At 40.5% G+C, this 8,204-nt stretch overlaps 1 long non-coding RNA gene across 1 annotated transcript; it reads left to right on the forward strand.

The window, feature by feature from the left end:
• The first annotated feature begins 287 nt into the window (after positions 1–287).
• Positions 288–3,603, forward strand: LOC310722047. The gene is made up of 2 exons (XR_014532276.1): positions 288–2,608; positions 2,645–3,603. It is a non-coding gene; the product is annotated as an uncharacterized lncRNA (long non-coding RNA).
• The last annotated feature ends 4,601 nt before the right edge of the window (positions 3,604–8,204 follow it).

Genomic DNA, 8,204 nt, shown 5'->3' on the forward strand with positions numbered 1-8,204 from the left:
CCTCGGCATTAAACCATACTGTTGCTCACAGATTTTCACCTCTTCTCTCAGCCTGGCTTCCACTACTCCTTCCCATAACTTCATGGTGTGACTGACCAACTTAATTCCCCTGTAGTTACTGCAGGTCTGCACATCTTCCTTATTCTTAAAAACCCAGTACCAGCTCACTCCTCCTTCTCCATTTCTCAGGCATCCTCTCACCTTCCAGAATCTTGTAAACAATCTGGTTAAAAACTCCACTGCCATCTCTCCTAAACATCTCCATGCTTCTACCGTTATGTCCTGCTGTCTCTGTAGACGTCTTCCTTTTCTCCTTTGGCCAACAGTAGCCCAATTTCCACCGGTACCCTGTTGGCTAACGATACCTGTGGCAGTCATTGGTAACCCTGGCCTCAACCGATCCGGTATGAAATTCTTATTCGTGATCCGCATATTCGATTTGGCACATTTTACGCTGGATGCCCTTCCTAACGCAACACTTAACTGCAACGTAATGTAACCCAACCCATTTATCTGGGATTGGGACCGGTACTAAGAGTGCACTGGATTGTGCAACCATAATGGCTGGTTTAAGGCTTACAGCTAATGAAAACCCAAAATTCAGTATCTCAGAAAATTTGAATATTGTAAAGGTTATATTGGAGACTCATGGTGTCACGTTCTAATTTAATCCAAATACCTGCAAAGGTTTCCTGAGCCTTTAAATGGTGTCTCAGTCTGGTTCAGGCTACACAACCATGGGGGAAGACTGTTGACTTCACTGTGGTCCAGGAGACGATCAATGACACCCAGCACATGGAGGGTAAGACACAAAATGTCAATGCTAAAGAAGCTGGCTGTTCACAGGAGTGATGTATCCAAGCACATTAATGGAGAGGCACAGAATCCAAGTGGCTTTAGCACTACCAGGAATTTTTTGAGCACTTCATGCTACCCTCTGCTAACCAGTTTTATGGTAATCTGATTTCATTTTCCAGCAGTATATGGCACCTGCCCACACTGCCAAAAGCACCAAAAGTTGGTTAAATGACCATGGTTTTGGCATGCTTGACTGCCATCAAACACACCAGACCTGAACCCTATAGAAAATCTAGGGGGTATTGTCAAGAGGAAAATGAGAAACAAGACACCAAAAAATACAAATGAGCTGAAGGCTACTGTCAAAAAAAACCTGGGCTTCCATACTGCCTCAGCATTGCCACAGACTAATCACCTCCATGCCATGCCGAATTGAGGCAGTAATTAAAGCAAAAGAAGCCCCTACCAAGTCTTGAGTACATATACAGTCGGAGCCGGGCGATGCATTTGGTACCTGGGCCTTCAGTGGGGACTTACACGACTTAATTCAACTCTTATTACCACCACTATCACATTGCAATTTTAGAAACCATCAATACTATACAAATATGCAATATAACAACACGTGACATTACAGAGAAAGGGGCATTTTGCATATGGAGGGTGAATACCATTTTTTTAAAAAGCAAGAAACCCAGTTAACTCTAAACCTACACTACAATGGCAACTGTGCCACGTGCATCATCTGGAGCAGTTCAGAATCAATACTTTTATCTAATAAAGACTAAAACATAAACAAATTTTATAAAACACAACCTACACACCAGAGATGCTGATTATTTATAGACAAAATCCATCCTCCTTTTTTTGCACAGGAAGATTTAAATGACTGTCATAGAGGTGATCTCTGCGTTTCAGTTCCATTAGTCCTTTTCTATTGCCATCGAGGGCAAGGCTGCCAGTCGACTCTGTCCTGACGTATTCCTGGCATATGTTTTTATTCTCTTGAGGGCAGAGAATGTCCGCTCGACAGTTGCAGTGGATATAGGGATAGTCACGATTCATTTCCCTTCAAAGCCTGTCATAGCATACATCACAGTCAATTCTGTTTTTAAACAGGACAGATTAAATAGTGTTCCGTGTCTCTGCATCAAGCTGGAGAAGGCTGTATTTGGGGAATTTTATCCGATATGTCTGAAACTGCTGGTGGTTGAGGAAGGGAGAGAAACATTGTTTGTGATCTTGAAATCTATTCTGTATCTGGCAAAGAGTGTTGTCCAGAACACTGTTCTGGATTTGCTGGTAGTGTGCGAGAATGTCTCCTTGCACTGGCCCTCTCCGTGCCCTGGGAGCACCAGAGATGTGCACAGTGGAGATTTAGGTAGCACCAAACCCCGGCCCCTCTCTCGCTCAAAACACATTCCAGACAGATTTGTACATCCAGCGATTTGTTCTGTGTTCAACTAATTGAATGCGTGCAGCAAAAAACAAAATTTAAAATCATCCAGATCTGTATAAAATCCATCAGCACAATGCACGTTCTCGTCCTTGTCATATTAATCATGATGTTCCAGTATGTAGTTAAACATACTGCCTCCCTGGGAGGTACCAACTAGTCAGTACCACACGAAGAAAACGCCGTTAGCAAAAATCGGCCAGTAGTTGCGTGCGCTTCGGAGATCTAGAGAAAAAATGCAGCAAGGCCATTGAGGTGGAAAAATAGATCTTTAATTCTTTAAGCTTTGAGACGCCTTGTCTACTTAATTCAGTCGATGTGTATAGCAGTGTATGAACAAGGCCATAGGTGCCCGTTCCTTAATTTTGGCCTGCACCCCATTTAGTCCAGATGACGTGACTGCTGCACCATCAAAACACAGTGTCAGGTCCTGAGGAATAGGAAGGATCAGGTTTGTCTCCAGGAGACAGGGGAGTGGTTGGAGAATAATTGAAGAGAGGAGACCTGGAGAAAAAAGGCTCAAACAGTAGTTCAGGCTCAGTTTGGGTAGAAGCATCCTGGGTATGAACAGTGGAGGGCAAGGAGGAATCCACACAAGGTCCAACAAGTCGTCCCAAAAGGCGAATATGCGCCATGGCCAGTAGGTAGTGGCCACATGCACCACACAAAGGGCGTTGGCCGAAGGTATGCCTTGTAGGAGAAGCTAATGAAAGAAAGTAGTGAAAAGAAAGGAAAAATGAAAAATAAGAATATAATAGATATAGAGTGGAAAATGGATGATAATAATCATAATATAATATGGGCATCTATCTATCTATCTATCTATCTATCTATCTATCTATCTATCTATCTATCTATCTATCTATCTATCTATCAATTAAATAACATTGACAAAGATAAAATGAGTACATAGTTTGAATAACAGTTTGCCCGCATTCTCCACCATTATATGTAGCTAATTTAGCTCGCAAAGAAAGGATATATTTATAAGTAATTATAACGGGTTATAGTTACTCCTAAATATTTAAGTTAAGTTGAAATTGACGGTAATGGAATTAACGTTACACTTATTTGGTCTGTTCGTCCGGCGAACAGACAGTATAATCTTTATTAATTCTATAAAAGAGGTATCTCCCCAGCCAAGAAAGATGCAACCCCCCTTTACTTTATACCGTACAATTAATAGAGCATGTAGTTCAGATCGAATGTTGCAGGAACCTTAAAATGTGAGCGGCACTCAGAGACGATCACTTATGAAAAGAGTTTAATGAATAAGACAAACAAAACATAAAACTAACTACACAAACAAACAAAAATAAATAAAGTAAATAAACAAAAAGTTAAAAATAGGAAAAGGATCAAGAGAAAGGAAAAGAAGAAAGGAGAGAAAGAAAGGAAAGGAATGGCAAGCTTAATTTTCAAAATTAAAATACAGCCTAAACAAGACTCATCAAGGATTCAAATTCACCTTAAATTAAGAGGCTCAAACTTGAATACGCATCTAAATTGGTTGATAAAACTGTTACTTGCATTGGCTTGTTGCCCAAGAGTCCAGATGTGACAAAGAGATCTTTGAAGAGTCAGTTAGAATGGAGTCAGATGGTCTTCCAGGTTCTCCTGAAGATCAGAGCAGTCGTTGTTCTTGAAAAGTAAAGCTTGCCGGAAGAGAGAGTCGTTTCCAAGCTGTTTCCGAACGTCTGGGCCTTTGGGCCCCGGGCTCTCGGGCCCTTCCCTCGAGCAAGTTGACTTGACCTGGCTGACTGACTTGAAGATAAAGCTTGCTGGAAGATCAAAAGGCTTTGAGATCTCGTCCCGAAGAGTCGCTGCTGGGCTGTTCTAAGCATCCGTCTCTCCGTGCCTTCGGGCCCTGGGGGTCCGAGCCTTTCCGCTAGAGCCGAGTGAGCGAGCTTGCTTTGCTTAACTGCAGTTTTCTTCAACTATGAACCATGACTAGACACTGTAGTATATTGAACGTGTAGTATCTTAAATGTGTAATATCAAAAGGCCTAAATTCATGTTATTCTTCAATAGTGACACTCCTGAAGAGGCCAAAAGTTAATTACCGAACCGCCTGTACAGATGGTTCTCTGTAAACAAAAGATTTGGATTTAATGTTATCTCAAGGCCACAGAGAGACTGACGCCGTATTCTTAAAACAAATATAGAATGTGGTCAAGGATGTATATCCTCTGGGAAGGCGACCTCTGACCCGTTCACCATATACGAGGAGGTACAGGAAAAACAGGATGTTTTATGATCTGGGAATAACACCTGGAAACATCTGGACATCTCAGTAGGACAAAGACAAGCTTTTCTTTACGTTCAAAATTATTGCACAGTAAGCTCATAGGCACCTAATTTACATTAAGAGGCGGACCCGGAAAACGGGCAAGCATTTAATGTGTGTGTAAGCATGGATCTGGAGTCAGACTTTGAATCAGAGCGTGCTGACTCCAGGCTTGACCGGAAGGCCTGTAAAGATGCTATATTTCTGTGCTGAATAAAAATCATTATTTACACGATATACGGTGTCTAACGAGAGTCCTTCCAGCCGACAACTACACCTCATCAAGACGACGAAATACACAACATTTCCTGGCGTCACGAATCCTGGGCGGTTTGCGGCCTTCTCAGCTTTGCGGGTCTGCTCCGACGACAGCTCCCTGATCTGTCCGGCCAGCTGAAACGGTGAGCGTTTGGGGTTCCGTTTATCTGCTGTTGGGTCGCACCGTTAAAGGCCTGTGTGTGGGTTATTGGGTTTTGTGTTGTGTTGTGATTGTCGTTTTGGGTGGCTCTCCGTTCTAAATTCTTTGCACTGCTGGGCAGCGCAAAAGGGGGGATTTGACTGTAATGATGTTTTAAGGAAAATTAAACGTTAAATTACAATAGAAAAGAAGTGAAGTAAAAAGTTTAAGAGATAAAAGGAACAGGAATAAAGAGAGAAGTGAAGAAAATAAGAGTTGAAGCTGAAGTAAAAAAGCATAAAGGTGATTGCTTTTGAGAAACAGTTGAACATGGTAAAAAAGTTATGGACATAAAGGAAAACAGGAATATAAAGGTTGAAATAAAAAGGGAAAAGTAAGAATAAGGTTTAAAGAGGAAGCCGCAAGATTTGGACAAAAACCCTCAGGGAGGTGACATTTAAGTCAGGCCACAAAACCTGGACATTCACTAGGTGGATTTCAGGTCAGTTCTGGGAACTGGATGATGCAGAATTAAAATTCAATTGAAGTTCCCACTCTGACTAATTAGCTGACGAGCTAGGTGATGATGCAACTGTCATTTGAATTTCTGCATATCAATAAGGTAGCAAAAATTTAATAAAGGAAGGAAAATAAAGAGAAAATAGAATAAAGGTGCGGCAAAATAGCATGCTATAAGTTTGTACGACTGAGTCGACTATAGTGTATGTGGAATTTGTGTGTGTGTGTTGAGGAAAACGTGTGTGCGCTTTGAGGAAAAAAATAAATAAATAAATAAAGGGGAACTAAGTGTGTGTTTGTGTTTGCGCGTGTGCGTGTGCGCTCAGCTGCGAGTGAAGTCCCTCTTCCTCCGCTGTGGGCGAAACCCCCCCCCTCTTCCTCTGCTTTTTGTCTCTCTGCGTGTGAGGGTCTGCGCTCCGCTGCAGGCGGGCGGGACCCCCTCCCTTTCTCTCTCTCGCTCACTCTCTGGAAAATTTTCTGTGTGCGCGACTGATTGCAATATGTGCTGAGATGTAATAAAAAAAAAAAAAATATATATATATATATATATATATATATATATATATATATATATATATATATATATATATATATATATATATATATATATATATATATATGAATAAATACATAGGAGAGTTAAGGTGGAAAACAAGGGTTAGTTTCTAGTAACTATAAGAATAATATTTGTCTTTTATTAAGAATAAAACAATGAGTCTCATTACATGAGAGGACTGAATCTGTTAAAACTTATGAGCTTCCTTCGGAAGACCTTTTTCTGTTAAATAACAAAAGACAAGATAAAAACAATGAGCCTTTTTGGGAAAATATTTTATGTATGGCCAAATAACTTTATGAGCCTCTAAAGAGGACCTAAATACGAAGTCAAAGCCCCTTAATACTGAATGAATAAAGATATCCCTACAGTGAGACAAAACACTCCCCTGTCCTGAATGAATAATATAATTCCCAAAAAAGGACATTTTCAAGTAGAAAAATTAATGAGTGTGTGTGTGCGTGTATGAGCAACTATTATAATAAAGTGATTATTGTATATGTATATGTATTGTTTGTGAGTAATACTGATTGATGAAAAGTTGGGGTGTTTATTAAAGTAAAATAAATTAAAGTTTAAGCAGTAATGATGTTTAGAGGTTAAAAGGAGATAAGCAATCTGTAGAGTATAGAATCCTGGCTGTTAATGGATGTTGTGTGTGTGTGTGGAGCATGTGGTACTAAGGCCCTGTCTGTTTTCTCTGTGTGATTTGTGGTGCGTGGAACTGCTGTCCAGAACGACACATAAATAGAGGCCCACGACCGGAGCAACATGATCAACGCATGGCTCCTGTTTGATTGAGGCTAGTGCTGTTTTATCCACAAAATTTTAAGTATTTGGATGTGTATGTGAACATATGTGTGCGTATTCAAAAATATAAATTTTTACTGTGCCGTTTGATCTCTCAGCTTGAGAAGTATCGCAGTGAATTACATTTTGTGTGTGACCTTTGTGTTATGCAGTTTAAAGGAGACTTGGCAACGGACTGACCAGTCGTGGTATTTAACTAGTTAATTATTTGATTTGTACTCGGTCAAGGGTTGTTGTCGTAAGTTTTACAATTTATCTGTGGTTTTTTTTTGTTGAAGATAATTTAAGTAATCTTTAATTTGGTAGTTGGTATCAATTTATGCGTACAAAAATACAGAAAGTTGTAATAATGTCGAAAATAATTACTCCTGTAGATGTGGTACAGAAGTATAATCCTTTAATTAAGGGCATCGTAAAGATGATGGAGAAATGGCATAAGCGATGGCCTGATATTGAACGACCATGGCCCCAAGAAGGGACCTTTAACCCCGAAGTAATCCAGACAATGTATGTGCTTATATCAACGTATAAAGCGGAGCAGAAAAACGGTAAGAGAGGGAAAAAGCGTAATGATAAAAGACAGATAGAGCTGGGTATTCTCAAGTTATTTGAAAATGAGGGACAGAAGCGGTCAAAGGCTGTTAATGATGAGAAAAATAAGGGTGTGGAGACCATAGCAAAAAGTGTGAAAGAGGCAGAAAAGTCGATGGCAGAGATTAATGCACCTTTCTCTCATGTAGATTCAGTAAAGGATCCCCCACCATATGAGAAACAGGTAAAGTTTAAGGACATTTATCCTCAGCTCCCAGTAATTAACCAGGAAGGTGGTTACAGTATCAGAGCCATAATGATCGGATAATAGAAACAGGGCAGGCAGATATGACTATAGAAATGTATCCAAGTACCAAAAGTAAGGGAAAAGCAACACGTTTGGGAAACAAAGGGAATCTGAGGGTTAAAAGGACAAAGGTTATGGATGATGATGATCAGAGTGAAGGCGGAGCATTAGGTGGATATCATCCTGCTGTCAGGCGTATATTATCCAAGGCAGAAAAACAAGGAGATAGAATGAGGGATAGGGAGTTGGTAAGGAACGATAGCTCTACAGACAGTGAGGAAGGAGATAGTGATGAGGATCTGGAGAATAAGAGTGGTTTGAGAGAATTTTATTTGAAGAAATTTAGCCCGGGAATAGAGGAGCGCCGAGATAGCGCCTCAACAGAGATTGAAGGAAGCATGAGTCGACGGCTTTCGCATCTGTTTACCCCTAGGGAGTTGGAGAGGTCATATTCAAAACGGAAAGGGTCACAGGAAAGAGAGTCTCGGAAAACAGAGAAGCATTATTCTTTACGCTCCAAAGTAAAGGATTGTGATGCACTGT

This window comes from Silurus aristotelis (genome assembly GCF_946808225.1).
Source record: "Silurus aristotelis genome assembly, chromosome: 28".
Classification (NCBI taxonomy): domain Eukaryota; kingdom Metazoa; phylum Chordata; class Actinopteri; order Siluriformes; family Siluridae; genus Silurus; species Silurus aristotelis.